The following is a 17,840-nucleotide window of genomic DNA, read 5'->3' on the forward strand; positions in this document are numbered from 1 at the left end:
AGAAATATTTTGATTAAAACAAACAACAGAGACAACTTATGATGAGCGTGCAAAGGATAGGTAGAGGAAGGCTATTAGGACTTTGGTAGGTGGTTGCTGGTACAATTCTTATGAATAATAATAATAATAATAATAATAATAATAATAATAATAATTTATTTACTGATGCAGGTTGGAGTTAGAATAGAAAAACTATGGGTTCTGTAGGCAAAGCTTTCACAAAAGCCAAGCCCAATAGTTTATTATTTTTAAGCCAAATTATTAAATGAAATAAATTAAAAATGGAGGGCACAGAGAGAACTACTTTGGTTTATTTATTTATCATGCCAGAAGTGAATTGAGGGTACAGTTATCATGTATTTTAAAAACACAAAGTTAAAAATTGGGCACTATACTAAATGTCCTTTGACCGGAAGCTGGCCACTTGGATTGCCTCTGGTGTGGCTGTAAGAAGGTCCTTCGTTGTGCATGTGACAGGGCTCAGGCTGCATTGTAGTAAGTTGCCTGTGGCATGCTCTTCTCCACACTCGCATGTCATGGACTCCACTTTGTAGCCCCATTTCTGAAGATTAGCTCTGCATCTCATGGTACCAGAGCACAGTCTATTCAACGTCTTCCAAGTCACCAAGTCTACTGTGTGCCCAGGAGGGAGTCTCTCATCTGCCATCAAGCACTGATTGAGGTTCTGGGGTTTTCCCTGCCACTTTTGGACTCTTGCTTGCTAAGTGTTCCTGCCAGTATCCCTGTAGATTTTAGAAAGCTATGTTTTAGATGGATTAGAAATCAGCTGGTTTTCCCTGTAGTTGGCAGTAAAAGCACCTAAAGCTTTGGAGAGCTTCTGTTCACCCATTTCAAAGCTCCCTTCTTGAGCAGTGACAGAATGATCATAAGTATAGATGAAACTCTATGTCCCCTCTGGCTGATGATTTGTGTAAATGTTAAACACTGATGAAGTAAGCACGTTCTACTGAGGCATGCCATTCTTCTGTTTTCATCATCTGCTTCTCTGTCCCTGGAATTCAACAAAAAGCTCCTGTTTTGTAGCAGATTTCCTATGAAGTAGGCGAGGTGGTAGTCCTTTGTGATATTATAATTCTTTCTTAGGAGAAGACAATTACTTACAGTGCCATAAGCTGCTGACAGGTCTATGAAGACAGCTCCTGTAATCTGCTGCCTTTCAAAACCATCATCTATGTGCTGAGTCAGGTTCAAAACTTGTGATGTGCAGCTTTTCCCTTTCCTGAAACCAGCTTGTTTTGAAATCATACATACATAGGTCTATTTTTTCCATAATTCTATGCATAATAAGTATCACCAGAATTTTGTAAAGATGGCACAACAAGGAGATTGGTCTATAGCTTTTTTTTTTGGATCTTTGCCTGGTTTCAATGGTTATGACTCTTGATTTCCTCCAAATTTGAGGGATCTGACAGGATGCAGTGCAGTTGTTCGTCATTCATCAGCTTCAGCAGCCAGCACCTTGCTTTTGGAACAAAGTTCTTAATTTGTTCCATCCGTAGATCATCCAGGCCAGCTGCTTAGCCGTTTTTACATTTATTGAGAGCCATTTCTAATTCAGTAGATGTAAAGGGTTCATGAAGGTTGTTGTTCTCATTATCTGGTTATCTGATTATTGGTTTCCTTCCTAGTTTGGTCGCAAGGTTGGGTTTCCCATTCTTCAGAAATTGACGTGCTATCTGATCTGCCTTTATGTTGGCATGGGTATTAGTTTGCGAGTGATCATTGCTCAACCGTCTTAACAGCCTCCACGCCTTCTGACTACTCCAGCCCAAATCAACTTATGTTATCAGCTTTAACTACAGTTCTTTCTTGGCTTCAGAGATGGAGGACAGAATGCTCTTCTCCTTTCTGCCTGAAGACTTTGCTCACTAAATGGGTCTTCATCATGGATCCTTTGAACTCTTCAAACTCTACAGGAGGGGAAAGGCCCTGCATGACTTACCGGGCAAGGAGATCATGGCTGCAGGTGCTCCCCCGCCCACCATCTTATAGGTAAGAGTGAAGACCTTATTGCTCAGGTCTGCCTGCTGGCTATATCTTACCAATGTGCCTGCAAGCTGAAGGGACAAAAGTAGCCAAACAAATTGTGAGCCATTTCCTTCATCCACACTCAAAACACAGTAAAACAGCATTTAAGGATCTTTCAGGATGAACCGCCTTTTTCCGACATTTTCAGACATTAATACTGGGTTAATAGTAGTTTTAAAAGCACCCTAACTGCAATAGGGGAGCTGACTTGTTCTACCAGATAGCAAGGGGAGTCATCTTTTTTTTTGTAAAGTATACAGTAAGGCAAGACACCCATCACTTCCAAAGTAAGAAATGGAAAAAGAAGGATTTTTCCCAACAGTTGAAATAGAGAATGTGATGCTATACTATATTTATAATGATTGGTAAATCAAACTATGCATTTAACTCTCTGAGCAGGTTTCAGGTGGGCACAGAAATTCACTTCAGGTTATTCTCCTCTTCCCTCCAAATGAATTAACAGCCTGAGGGGAAATCCTCTACCAGCTTGACACTAATTCAGACTTTCCTAACTAATACTTTTCACCTATGACAGTCACAGGTCAATCCCAGCACTTGGCACCATGTACAGATACAGAATCGACCTGAATTTTCAATGATAATGAATAAATAAGTCTGTTGTGAAAATCTTGCAGAGCATTTAGAGCGAAAATGAATTTCTCTCCATGGGCAAACAATCTGATTTGGTGGTAAAATATATATACGTTCATGTAGCAACTTCACTGTGGCGACTAGAGTCGAGTTTCAAGCGGTTTGAATCCATTATTACCAATAAACTGTTTTTGTACATTCATGAAATTTTGTCTCCAAAATGACAGTCAATGCTATTAAGCATAACAATTGTGTGCGAGTGAGCACTGCTTATTGTCCCTCTTGATTTTGCCTCTGAGGCAAGCTTCTTATCCAGCAGAAGTCAAGGGTCACCTGCTAAATCATGCATACCCACAATCCCTTGTGAATTATGTAGTTGACAAACTGCCGTTAATGATTAGTACAACCTGCATTAAAACCCTGGCACTAAATTGATATTACTTGAGTGATGGATTACTCCTCTAATGAGCAGATTATTGCCACAAGTGACCTTGTCGACTGAAAGAGTGTTTCAATATAACTCACATATCTAACCTTCTCTGCTCATAGTGGTGCTTATATATATATATATATAGAGAGAGAGAGAGAGAGAGAGAGAGACTTTTTACAAACCCTAAATGATTCTTTCTAATCTTCTGGTGTGTTTCTAACAGCTTCTCTGATGAGATTGCCTCATTATTTTGTGGCCATATCCAAATAGTGTGGCATAATATACATAATCTATAATTTTCATTTTCACCCATACAATGCTTTGAGTTTCATAGTGAAATACTACCTTGTTTGAAGATATGACTATGTATTTAGTATAATAAACATGGATCCACAATAAGCAATTGTGTTAAACTTTCTTTTTTAATGAAATCTTGCTTTACAATTGGGGAAACACTCTTGAAAAAAGAATAGTAAGTTTGAAATAGTCATTCAGATAAAGTATAAATAAGCTTAGATCCACTGAAGCATGAAATGGGAATGTATTCTATGCTCATTGTTTTTCTAATTAAAGACCTGTTTGATGAGCACTGTATTGATTTGTATACTTTTTCATATAGACTGTTCTGACAAATCTAGTAGCTGTGGTTTAGCCTTAGACCAATTGCAAATAATTTGCAAGGAGGATGGCAGCAATTTTCCTGGGGATTTCAGCAGACAAGAAAACCTTGCCGAACAACAGCAAGACAAAAATCAGCATTTTTCGGTGGCATCAATGTAAACTTGCCTTGTATTCTAATAGCCTTTCCCATGAAGTACATTCTGGCCTTTGTCCATGCACAGTTAGTAGTACGTTTGTAAATGCTTGTCATCCTACATGAGGACAGATGAGGTTGGGCCAGAGGGAAGGGGGCGAGGGAGATGAGACACTTTTTAATGATGGAACTAATTGAGCATAAGCCATGCTGACTGGCAAGGGAGGGGGAAGGAAACCGCACAAGAGGAACAAAAGACATATGCTTTGTCACTAATTTGCCCTCACCATGAATGAACAGCTAAGAACAAATAAAGTTATGAAACAATAGTGGACGGCATGAGGGTGGAGGATGTAAAAGTGAATTCCATATTATAAGTCACAAAGCTGCTGTCATCAGTTAAATAGTACTGAAAAAATGAAACACATCCCAATCAGACTGGTATGAAACCAAGACACATGTCAAAAAAGCAATCAAGGTCCTGCATTTAGAAGAAAATGTGTACATTTATGCTGATGGATTTCCTCAATGTTGCTACATTCATGAGTTTAAAATGCCAAATTGAAATGCATGTCTGCATGCAGATGGTGTGATGTGTCTCAGCAATGTGTACCAATGCACAATAAACCACGTGTATCTGTATGCATGTAGGTCCATGCTGAATGGTACTACAACTCATAATTCCAGTTATGCATGAACTAAATATGGTCATCTTATACTGGAAAACAATCTAGCTGCAGTTACCCATTTGCCAGTGTCAACAATATGCTGGCCCTAGGTTAACCCAGTTTGGATTCATTTGCATTCACCCTTTAGTAGACCCAATGTTTCACAAAGGAAGATTTTTTTTTTAAAATACCTGTACGGATAAAGCTGAAAACACCAAACATGCATATATCTGTAAAGGAAAGGAACTCTGAAACTGAAATATGTGATATTCAATTTTTGCTTTCCAAAGAAGTTTATTTTTCCTGCCATCTTAAGAGATCTTTCTTCTACATGTTTACATAGAGTTGTTAAACAAACAGGTCCAACATAAGGCTTGATCAAGGACACATGATAGGAGTGTCAACCTTGTGCTGTATTAGTTTGAATAATTCAAACAATCATCTTGATATGACATTTTAAACTCTGATCATTGTATCATTAGGGCAAAAGATGGGCATGCCTGGGACCTTTTAATTTGGCTCTTGACAAAGAAAGGAAATGGCCTGTTTGCAGAAACTCCCAAGGGGTAGCTCTTTATCATCACAGGCCTTGCTAACAGGGCTTCAGAGCCATGATATGGCTAAAAGATATCAGAAAATGATGGATGTTATTTGAATTTCCTATCAATCAAACTTGATGCAGAAACTCGGTTCTAGGCTCTTGGCATTTGTCAAAACAGTTCTGAACTTGACTATGTGTGAACAGTGAGGAAGTTTATTTACTGGCTTCTTATACAAGGATAGTATTTGATTTGTCATGCTAGCTTGGGGGATTCTAGGAGTTGAGATCCAAAAAAAATAATGATTCCATATGTTATCCATGCCAAATCCCACTTTTCAACATGGCATTAAATCATCACATTTTGGGAAACTGCTTAGTAGGTGCATATTATTTTGAAAAATCAGACTATTAAAGTAATTGGACCATCTTGCTACACTTTCTTAAGAGATATGTGTAAACTATACATTTGCTTTATAAAAAGAAATAGATGTTACTAAAAGAGAAATAGAATTAAAGAGGAATAAATTACACTAAAACAAAGACTGTGGAAGGTGTTGCAGTTGTAACATGGTGGAATTTAACAAGGAAATGCACTATCAATTTAAAAGCTGATTTTTGGTTTTGATAGCTTTCATTTTATTTCTAATATGTGTGGAATCCTATAGAAGAGTCATTTGCAAAAGTATTTTAAATATATAGAATACTTGATATTAGCAGTTCTATAGACAGTTCTCTAAAGGCAGTGTGGTTTGAGTATTGCACTACAACTCTGGGGACTAGGGAGTTCAAACACAAATCCCCCCCCCCCCCATTTCTACATACTTCTAAAACAGTTCATAGGAAAAAAACATGGAGCCCATAAAGGGGGGGGGGGGGAACCATGGAGCCCATAGAAACATCTCTGCAGCATTTCTAAGTCCTCCAGCAAGAATCTATGTCCAACATTAAGTGAAAGCTTACCCTAGAATCATACTAGCAAATTTTGGGACCATTTGAATCTGTCAGACTATTTTAACATAGCTTTCTGACTAGATTTTAGCTTTGTCTTTTTAAAGCAGTGGTTCTCAACCTTCCTATGCAGTGACCCATTAATACAGTTCCTCATGTTGTGGGTTGACTTCCAACCATAAAATTATTTTCATTGCTACTTCATAACTTCATCTCTTAGGACTGTCCATATTTGTGTGACGATGTTGTTCTTCAGACTACAAGCTGTCCCTGAGTTACAAACTACTCCTGGTTAAGAATGGGGCTGAGACAACGATGAGTGAGAGGAATCTATCCTTCAGAAAGGAAGTTCATTCCTGAAAGAGTTGTCAAGGGGAAAAATGTCTCCACTGAAGCTTTATCTCCAATCCTTGTTTCCATTTTTTTTCAAAATCCAATTCTCACAGGGATGGAACATAAGGCGACATCTTCTGGACATGGGTACAGACAGTAAAACAAACACCACAGGTGTTAACCCTTCCCTATGCTATTCTAAGCTAGTATATTTGTGTGTGTGTGTCTGTGTATGTCTGGAGTTACACTTAAGACATATACCTATTTTGGCTTACATGCAAATTCAACCTAAGAACAAATCCACATAACATATCTTGTTTATAACTTGGGGACTGTCTGTATATGCTTAAGGGGAGGGATGAATTTGCAAAGACTTTAACAGGGATGTGGATGAGAAGGTCTCTTCTTCAGAGAGAGGCTGCTCTGATGTGTCTTCAAACCAAACCTGGCTTTTGGAAATCTTAAGCCAAAACCATCAGGATTTTCTTGGCCATATCATGTTGTCACCATTGAATTCCTCTAAGGCTGAGAAAGAAAAAGGGGAAATTGGGGAGAGAGAAAGAGGGGAAAAGAGATAAGAGAAAAGAAATGAAGAGAGAAAGAAAGGCAGCATAAGAAAGGGAGAGAGAAAGAAGGAAGGAGAGAGGGCCACAAGACAGAGAAAAAGAGAGTAAGAAAGAAGGAAAGATAAAAAAGGAAAGGGAAAAAGCAGAGATGATGAAGAAAGGGGGAGAGAGACACACACAAGAGAGAGAAAGGGAGGGAGAGGAAGAAAGAGGAGGAAAGAAATAAGAAAGGGAAGGGAGAAAGGGGCCCAAGAGAGAGAGAGAGAGAAGAGGAGGAGGAACAATAAAAAGCAAGAGAGAATGAGAGGGAAAGGGAGGGTGACAGAGAGAAAGAGAAAAAGGGACAGATAGAAAGAAAGGGAGGTGAGAAAGGGAGGGCGATAGAAAAGGAAAGTGATAGAGAAGAGTAAGAGAATTATCAATAGAAAAGGGAGGGATTGAGAAGAAGACATGGGAAGAGAGAGCAAGATAGAGTAGAAAGAATGGAAGAGAAAGGAGGTTGAAGGAAGATAGAAAGAAAGAAAGGAAGGAAGGAAGGAAGGAAGGAAGGAAGGAAGGAAGGAAAGTGATAGAAAAGAGGAGAAGAAGAAAGGAAGGGAAATTGGGAGGCAAGGGAAAGAAAAAGGAAAAAAGAAGGAAAGGGGGAGAAAGAGAGAGGAGGGATCTGCCTCCTTGCCTTCTCCCACCACACGTGCACCTCTGCTCCAAGTGCTTCCCCGTGACTTTTCTTTGCCCCACGCCACTGCCAGAGCAAGAAGAGGAAGAGCCCTTTTGGAATCTGAAGGAGGCAATGCGGCGCCCCTGTGAAACAGTTGTTCAAACCCCATAGGGGTCGCGACCCACAGGTTGAGAATTGATGTTTTAGAGTCTTAAAATCCTTTAGGGAGGGTTCTATCTCTGTCATGTCTTGTGAGAACCCAGTGGAAGTCAGTGCTTAGTGGCTGCTCCCAGGCTGAGAGACTCCCTTCCATGACAAACAAGGCTGGACCCCTTTCACCAGCAAGTGAAGACCTTTTAATTCAAATTAGCTTTCAGTGATTAATTGTTGGCAGGGATTTTTAAAATGAAGTTTGCTGTATCTTAACATTATTGCTATTATTTAAAGACTGGTTTTTATTTACTGTATAAAATGTAATGGTGTTCTTAAGCAAGAGTTGTTTAATTATATTGTAACTTTTGGATTACTGGGTTTCTAGCTAATCTTTTAGCCTTTGTAACCGATTTGGGGTTAAATGTAGGATAAAGACAGCATATAAATAAAATAAATAGATAAAGTATTTGGAAACATAATATAGCTGTTTCGTGAAATGTTTACTGTAACTGAGGATATCCCTTATTCTCCATTTATGGGGAAGAATAGTTGAAAAAACTTGCAACAACTTGCTTTGTGATCCCTGAGATAGCCCACTGCCTCAAGGTGTATTTTGTCCTATTGCTAGCATAGGAAAAACAATCAGCGGCCAGACAGGGAGGATACATTCGATCCTTTGCATCAGACAGCAAAATGCCTTGGATGGATTTTGGATGAATAGTATGAAAACGAACTGAAAGGTTTGGCTTTGAATTCAGAACTTGTACTTAATGGGTGATCCAGACAAAAAGAGAACTCATAGAATGCATCACAAGGCCTTTGTTCCCCACTAGTAAGAAAAGAATTGCAGAGACTTTTCCAATTTCAAAACATTTTCAGTTGCATTTCATATTTTAAAGAAGTTGCTCTGCACTGCACAGCTTTGAACATAATTACTTTCCACTGTAGTCTAACGGAGTCACTAAGCAGCTGATAAAAGGCAAAGGAATCAGGACTATTTTCAAACTGAAAAAAGGGCTTTTTTTATTGGAACTGATAACTCTCACCAAGGGCTCCAGGCTTTTGTTACATCAATTTGAGGAGCTCATAATCTCTGCATTATGAATGTTCAACCAGGCTATTTCCCGTGGAAGCGTCTGGCACACCTTGAGCATTGCTTACTTCTGTTGTCATCATTGAATAAACAGATTTTGACACATTTTCAGTATGATTACATTAGAACAAGTGGGCCATGATTGATAACCTAATATTCAGGCCATGCAAATCATCAATCACTGGAAGTATATTAATTATTCAATGTAACCATCTAATGCAAGAATCGATGCTGGAAATGAAGAAAAGGAACTCACAAGTCCCAGTAGAGTCTACAGTAGATAATAAAAAAGGAATACTAAATAATTTGAGTTTATAATCATCTTTTTAATAAAATCCATTTATTTAGCTGTCAAAACCATGGCACAGTTAGGTTTTTAAAAAGAAAAATAGAATAATGAAAATTATTTTTTTTCCTTTTAAAAGAGACCTTCATGCTTTTAAACACTGATTATATTAATGGTTTGAAAATAAGCTGCGTATGAAAGCACAGATTGATTTGAGGCTGAACTGGCACACAAGTAAGCCCACAGTTAGACATAAGTCATTGTTTTCTTTACCAGAAAAAAAGATCAAAAATAATTGTCCATTGAGTTTCCTCATAAAATTACTATTCATTGGGTCTCAAATGAATATTTATTTAAAATATTTATATTCCACCCTTCTCACCCTGCAGGGGACTCAGGGCAGAGCACAACACATACGGCAAATATTGAATGCTGGGACATAAAACCATAAATATATACAAACATTAAAATCACTTATATCCACTTCAAAATCAGTTGCTTAAAAAACATCTCAGGACTCCATTCTATTATTGCCTTATTGCACTGCCCCAAAGGCTTGGTCCCACAGTCAGGTCTTCACCATTGTTCTGAAGGACAGGAGGGAGGGGGCTGATCTAATATTGCCAGGAAAGGAGTTCCATAACCGGGGGGCAATCACTGAGAAAGCCCTGTCACTCGTCCCTGCCAAACATGCCTATGATGAATAGATATAGCTGGTTAATCATGTTAAAAATGTAATGTAAAGGTTTTTAGTTACATGACATTATACATTCAAGGCAAGAACAAAGAATAAGAAACTGTACAAATCAATAATTCTCATATCAGCAATTTCTGATACCTATGCCAACACTGGCAACATTTTGCTTGTACAGTAAATCTAACATTTCTCAAGAGAAAGTTGAAATGTCTCTACATAATTAAGTCCAAAAATATATTCAAGAAAATTATTGTGGTATTTGCATGTCATATGAGAACAAATAATGAAACTAAAATGTTATAACTTGACTTTATTATTTAATGAAGTTGAATATATTGTGTCTGTTTACATCTATTTGACCAATAATACCTGTTCACCCTATTAGACAGACTGAAAGCTTTCTGTATTTGTTGTTGTATGTGTTCAAATTGTTTCTGACTTATGACAACTCTGAGGTGAACTTATCATATGGTATTATGGGACTGAGAGTGTGTGACTCACTGAAGGTCACTTAATGGGTTTCCAAGGATGAGAGGGGAATCTAACGCTTGTCTCCAGAGTTGTAGTCCAACGCTGAAACCATGACACCTTTTCTTGTGTTGTAAACTGGGATTATCTTCACAAAAGTGATAGCCAACTAGTCTGAAGGTTTAGGCCAGTGGTGCTCAACTTCTGGGTCCTCAGATGTTTTGATTTTCAACTCCCAGAAATCCTAACAACTGGTAAACTGGCTGGGATTTCTGGGAGTTGTAGGCCAAAACACCTGGGGACTCAAAGGTTGAGAACCACTGGTTTAGGCTGTTCTTTAGGTGGGTGTTAAGAGATTAGAAATGCCTTTCATCCCAATTTTTTTTTAAAGTAATAAATCTGGTGTCAATGTATTGTCGAAGGCTTCTGCAATCTGGTGTCATCTGCAATAAGAACTTGCCAGTACAAAGCACATGTTTTGTTTTGTTTTTAGGGAGAGAGAAAATTGTTGAAGGAAGAAAATAGTGGTGAAGAATAAATATCCCACCCCAAATTTTCCCAACAATTTTCTGATTGACAGAAAATATGCAAGGACAATGGAGGAAACTGAAAAATCTGAGGACTGGAAAAAAGTACACTGTTTACATGGGATAAAAAGCAGGCTGTGATTAATGAGACGTTTTCTGTGCTCCTGTTTCAAGACCATAGGAAGGTACAGAGAAAGCTCCTCAAGAGACAAATGCAATGGAAGCCACCCCAAAATTGCTCCAGTTAAATATATATATATAAGCCATGATCCAATAATAATAATTCTTCATTCTGACATCACTGATTTTGTAAGCTAATGGCAAGGAGGCACTTTGGCACTTTCTGGTTGTTCTTGGGCTAGAAAAAGGAGTAGATGCCAACCTATGGACTGTTCTCCTGTACCCTTACAATGCTTGGATATCTACCAACCCCCTGAACCACCAGTTGGCTATGGGGTTTCACCAGGTGGTATCAAGCACTATTTATCCAGAGGAGGGGCTTTGTGCAAAAAGGTAGTGGATACATTCTGCCACACAGCCCATGTACACTCCAAAACAAATTCCTTGAACCACTGACATGAGAGACACTAGTCCCCATTGAGTAAGTGTATTCAGTATGTGCTCTGCATAATCTATATATATATAAATGAAAAGGGTGTCCAACGGGACAGCAAAACTCAAACCCCCCCGACGAAAATTTACCAAAATTCCCATGCACATACCTCAACCCACAAGGTATGCACAAATCACATCAAAAAAGCAAACAACATTTCACCAACCCCACAATTTCGAAGACAAAGGGAGCATGTGCCCTGGCGCAAGTCCCCCGCCGCGCGCACATTGCCGGCCAACGCTCCCTCACTGCAAACCACACCCCCTCCCTTCACCACCCCACCCCTACTCGGCCTGACTCAATTCTTTCCCTCCTCCACCTCCTCCTCCGCCACCGACCACGCCCCCTCCACGGAAGCCATGCCCCCTCCCTTCACCGCCCCGCCCCTTCCCACCCTGACTCAATCCTTCCTTCCTCCCCCTCCACCGCCCACGCTCCCCGCGCAACCTACGCCCCTCCCTTCACCGCCCCGCCCCTTCCCGCCCTGACTCAATCCTGGAAGAAGAGAAAGAAAGAGAAAGAGGGGGGAAGGAAGGAAAGACACAAGGAAGAATGGAAACAAAAACCACAGGAAGGAAGGAAGGAAAGAGGCAGAGAAGGAAGAAAGAGAAAGGGAAAGAAAAGAAAAAAGGAAGAAGGAAAGAGGAAGGGAAGGAAGGAGAGAAGGAAAGAAAAGGAAGGAAAGAGGAGCAAAGGAAGAAGAGAAAGAAAGAGAAAGAGGGGGGAAGGAAGGAAAGACAAAAGGAAGAATGGAAACAAAAACCACAGGAAGGAAGGAAGGAAGGAAAGAGGCAGAGAAGGAAGAAAGAGAAAGGGAAGGAAAAGAAAAAAGGAAGAAGGAAAGAGGAAGGGAAGGAAGGAAGGAGAGAAGGAAAGAAGAAAAGGGAATGAGGGAAAGAAGGAGAGAAAGAGGGAGGTAAGGTGGGCCACAGCAACACGTGGCAGGGAAAGCTAGTCTATACATATAAAAAGAGAAAGGGCGTTCAACGGGACAGCAAAACGCGAAAACCCCTGGACCGAAACTCCCCAAATTTGGCGCGCACATACCTCAACCCACATGATATGCACAACTCTCATCAAAATAGTAAACAACATTTCAACAAACCCACAATTTCAAAAACAAAGGGAGCATGTGCAGAGGCGACCCGGCATGAGTCCGCCGCAGCGCGCACATTGCCCGACAACGCTCCCTCGCCGCAAACCATGCCCCCTCCCTTCGCTGCCCTGCCACTACCCGACCTGACTTAATTCTTTCCTTCCTCCACCTCCTCCTCCGCCGCAAACCACGCCCCCTCCATGGAAACCACGCCCCCTCCCTTTCCCGCCCTGACTCAATCCTTCCCTCCTCCCACGCCCCCTCTGGGAAGTCACGCCCCCTTCCTTCGCCCCCACCCCCACCCCTTCCCGCACTTCCGCTCCCTCGCCTGTCAGTCTTGCTCCCAGCACTTCCGGCGGAACCGCCATAACAACCGAGGCCTCGCCGAGTGATGTGGTGGTTGCAGCCTCCTAGGCAGCGGGCCCAATCAAGGAAGAGGAAAAACATCGAAGGAAGGAAGGAAACAGAGAAGGAAACATGGAAGCAAAGAGTGAAGGAAGGGAGGAAAGAGGTAGAGAAGGAAGAAAAGAGAGAAAGAGGAAAAGAAGAGGGATGGAAAGAAATGGGTAGAGAAAGAAGGAAGGAGATAAGGAAAGAAAAGGAAGGAAAGAGGAGCGAAGGAAGAAGAGAAAGAAAGAGAAAGAGGGGGGAAGGAAGGACAGACAAAAGGAGGAATGGAAGCAAACACCAAAAGAAGGAAGGAAGGAAAGAGGCAGAGAAGGAAGAAAGAGAAAGGGAAGAAAAAGAAAAAAGGAAGAAGGAAAGAGGAAGAGAAGGAAGGAAGGAAGGAGAGAAAGAAAGAAGAAAAGGGAATGAGGGAAAGAAGGAGAGAAAGAGGGAGGTAAGGTGGGCCACAGCAACGCGTGGCAGGGAAAGCTAGCAATCTATATATATAAAAATGCTCTGTGCATAATGAGTACCTTAAAAACAAAAGAACAAATGAACGAAATCACACCAAATTTGGCAACAAAACGTCTCATAACACAAGGAGTGACCATCACTCAAAAAATTATGATTTTGTAATTTGGGAGTTGTAGTGGCTGGGATTTATAGTTCACCTACAATCAAAGAGCATTCTGAACTCCATCAACGATGGAATTCAACCAAACTTGGCACACAGAACTCCCATGACCAACAGAAAATACTGGAAGGGTTTGGTGGGCATTGACCTTGAGTTTGGGAGTTGTAGTTCACTTACATCCAGAGAGCACTGTGGACTCAAACAATGATGGATCTGGACCAAACTTGGCACAAGCACTCAATACGCCCAAATATGAACACAGATGTAGTTTGGAGGAAATAGACCTTGACATTTGGGAGTTGGAGTCACTGGGATTCACAGTTAGCCTACAATCAAAGAGCATTCTGAACCTCACAAATGACAGAATCGGGGCAAACTTCCCACACAGAACCCCTATGACCAACAGAAAATACTTAAGCCCATCCAATCCAACTCCCTTCATCAGGGCAAGAAAACATAATCAAAGTCCTCCTGACAAAGAGCCATCCAGCCATAGAGATAGATAGATAGATAGATAGATAGATAGATAGATAGATAGATAGATAGATAGATAGGGAGTTGTGGTTGCTGGGATTTATAGTTCACCTACAATCAAATAGCATGATAGAATTGAACCAACCGGGTCATACAGGACTCCCATGACCAACAGAAAACACTAGAAGGGTTTGGTGAGCATTGACCTTGAGTTTGGGAGTTGTAGTTCACCTACATCCAGAGACTACCATGGACTCAAACAATGATGGATCTGGACCAAACTTGGCACAGATATTCCATATCCCCAAATATGAACACAGATGGAGTTTGGGGGAAATAGACCTTGATATTTGGGAGTTGTAGTTACTGGGATTTATAGTTCACCTACAATCAAAGAGCATTCTGAACCCCACCAAAAACAGAATTGGGCCAAACTTCCCACACAGAACCCCCATGACCAACAGAAAATACTCAAGGCCATCCAGTCCAACTCCCTTCACCAGGACAAAAAAACGTAATCAAAGCCCTCCTGACAAAGAGCCATCCAGCCATAGATATAGATAGATATATATGATTCACACACACAGAGAGATATAGTATCATAGATTTGAAAGGGACCCCTAAAGAAGGACAATTATATGTTGCATGTTCCAGAGTGGGTAAACCAGACAATCTCTACATCAACACTGACAAAGAAACAGCAAGAATTACTGTTTACATAAAGAACATAAAGAACATAAAGAACATAAAGAAATTACATATATTAGAAACCAACACTTTCTCATTACTTCATTTTCTAGATCAACAGACTGGGCCACAGCAATGTGTGGCAGGGGACAGCTAGTCTATTATATAGAACAGAGAAATAATGGAACGTAACTGATGGTATCTCAAGCCACAAGATGAGGGGAAATGGGTGCTGGGTCCTCCTTGAGAATGTGGTTACTGCTTGACTATGGTTGGTTCCAACCGAAATCTAGAAAGCTGTCATAGGGAAAGCCTTTGACAATACATTGTCATAGGGAAAGTTACATGGAAAACTAGTCTGATATATCAACTTTTAGTTAGCTTTATGGATTTAATATGTAAGCCATCCAATTGCAATTGCAGTGAGATGAGAATTGTCTGTTTAACAAAGTCTTTTTCTATCTCTCTTCTAACAAATAAAGATGTTCCTCTTCATCATCCCCAAAGACTTTGGTATTAGCTCTGTGAAGATGACTGAGGAAGCATACCACTATGTTCCCTTCCTTTGATTGCACTGCCTGCAGAGTGCAAATACACAAGACACCTACCAGCAGCTGTTGTATAAAGGAAAGTTATTATGCATATGTTCCCTCTTCTGCAGCCCTACTGAATATGTCATCAGTCCTGCAACAACTCTCCTTATTCTATTGCAAATGTTTTGTTTCTGGTGCTGGATTTGTCTCTGGTTATAAACTGATCTATTAAAGATGCCTGGAAGAAGCTAACACCAAACAAATCCAGATATTGCAAATCTTCCTTCATTTTGCGCCTTCAAATGTTTTTGAAATATTATTAAAAACTTTTTTCCCAGGGACAGAATAATAATAGCAATCTAAAGATCAAACTAAAATATTAAACTTAAATAAGTTTTAAGAAGCACAGCAACTGGCCTTTACAGAAAATTGCAGTCAGTTACTTCATCAGAAAGATGTAATGGAGTCAATATGAGGACAGAAATGAGGACAGAGAAGAACAAACTATACAGTAGAACAAAGCCTCACAAAACAGTACTTAGCTGGTAAGGATCAGCAGTAGAAGACTTCTTGTTTGTGGACTTCTTTAACATATATGGTTGACATGGTGGGAAGCATAATTCTGAACAGAACCAGGTTTTTCCCTCCCTGTTGTTACATTAGAATAGATCTTTGTTAATTGCGGATACATATATGACAGAGTATAAATCTCAGTGGTGGCTCCTCTGCTGTGGAACTCCCTCCCTAGGGATATTAGGTCAGCCCCTTCCCTTCTGACCTTCCGCAGAAAAGTGAAAAGACAGCTTTTTGAACAAGCCTTTGGGAACCTAATGCAATAGATAAACACAGAACTATGTGAAATCGAATACTGGAATAGCATAGATGATGTTTTTGGATGACAAGGCTAATAGTGAAGGTAGTAGTTTTATATGTTTTTAAAGGTTTTAATGTATGTATTTTCTAATTCTGTTTTAAATTTTTATTGTAATTTTTACATTGTTTTAATGGCATCAAATAGCTGCCTATGTTCTAAAGCCACCTTGAGTCACCTTGAGTCACTTTCGGGTTTGGGAAAAGCGGGGTAGAAATATTGTAAATAAATAAATAAATAAATAATCAATCAAGAAAATGAACTTCAAAAAGAGTAAAGTCATCAACAAGGCAGGGAACCTCAGCGACCTTTTTGTTTGTTTGTTTGTTTTTTCTATGAACCCATTTGTTTAATGGATTTATATCTGATGTTATTCTAGGAAAGAAGACAAAAGCAATGTAAATGGGGTTATCAAGCAACCTTGTATCCAGTGCCCTGGCCCTTGAGCTCTCCAGTTGGCAGTCAGCTGTGACCAGCAGTGCTGCAGAATTTGAAGAGGCACAAATGGACGGCGAAAGAGAGAAACATGCCAAGAGGAAGGCACATCAAGCAAACCTCGGACTACGAGGGATCACCTAAGTAAGTAAGTACCAGAGTGAGGACAATGTACCTTCAACAAGTCACCACCATCATGTACTTTCAAACCATGTCCTGGGAAGAGAAGCAATGGGAAAACAGTCTGGTCAGTTGCCCCAAGGACAAGGCATCATCAGGGGCCAACATGAGAAGAACAAGGGGCCAGCCATTTGCCCTGCCTATCTTTTGGGTAACCTGCTACCTTCAAGTCAAGATGGAGAATGTTTTCCCCACCTTCTCTCTCTTGTAGAAAGATTCAACTGCCAATCCAATCGGCGTTTGCACATGGAACTTGTTCTTTGCTGCAAGCAACAGAATATCTTGCGGTGGCCTTGTTGAGATATTTTAGTTAAGTATCATAGAACTCAGATTTCAGCCTGAAGGATGAACTGAAAAACACTCTGCAAATTATAAACTGAGAAAGCCATCTACAGTCTGTGTCAAGGAAATTTTGATGCAGATAAACATGCACCAGATGGGCATTTGCAGCTGGTTAAAGCACAGTCCTAGCTTCAGAAAGAAACCTATCTCCTCTTCATGCCAAAAACATGTCGACTTTGCACCAAACAGTAGGAGATATATGGCTGCATTACGCTTTGAATGTGACTGGTTATGTAATGTGTACCAATGAGTGCACCGGAGAGTATGGTTTAATTATAATTGAGAATTATAAGTGACTGAATAACTATGTGAATATCAATCAGTTATATGGTTCACTGATAACTGACCCATGGAACTATATTTTGATGAGAAGTGTTAATAGATAGTTCAAAATTGAACATCAACTAGCAATCTTTTCACCTGGTTTGACATCTGAAAGTCAAGCTGGACATTTGAATTTTATCACATAATAAATCTTTTACCAATGCATGTACAATGTTTAAATGGTGTACATGTACCAGGATAAAGGAGAATAAAGGGGTAAAAATTGGAAGCTTTACTTTTGGGATGACAAGAATCCCAATCCAGGAGCTATTGGAATACAGTCCAAAAACTACATTTTCTATTACTCAGAGCAGTGTTGCAGTTCACTTGCCTCTTTGGAAAGTGGAGGCAGACAGCTTCAAAAAAATACTGGTTTTAATGTCTTTACAGGACTTAAAAGAAGAAAAAATTGCACTGGTTTGTGAGTAATGAGAGTAAAAAGGTAAATGATTTTGCTGTTTCCGAGATTTCCCACTTATCACAAGAAGTGGATGGAAAAAAC

This window comes from Anolis sagrei, chromosome 3 (genome assembly GCF_037176765.1).
Source record: "Anolis sagrei isolate rAnoSag1 chromosome 3, rAnoSag1.mat, whole genome shotgun sequence".
Classification (NCBI taxonomy): Eukaryota; Metazoa; Chordata; class Lepidosauria; order Squamata; family Dactyloidae; genus Anolis; species Anolis sagrei.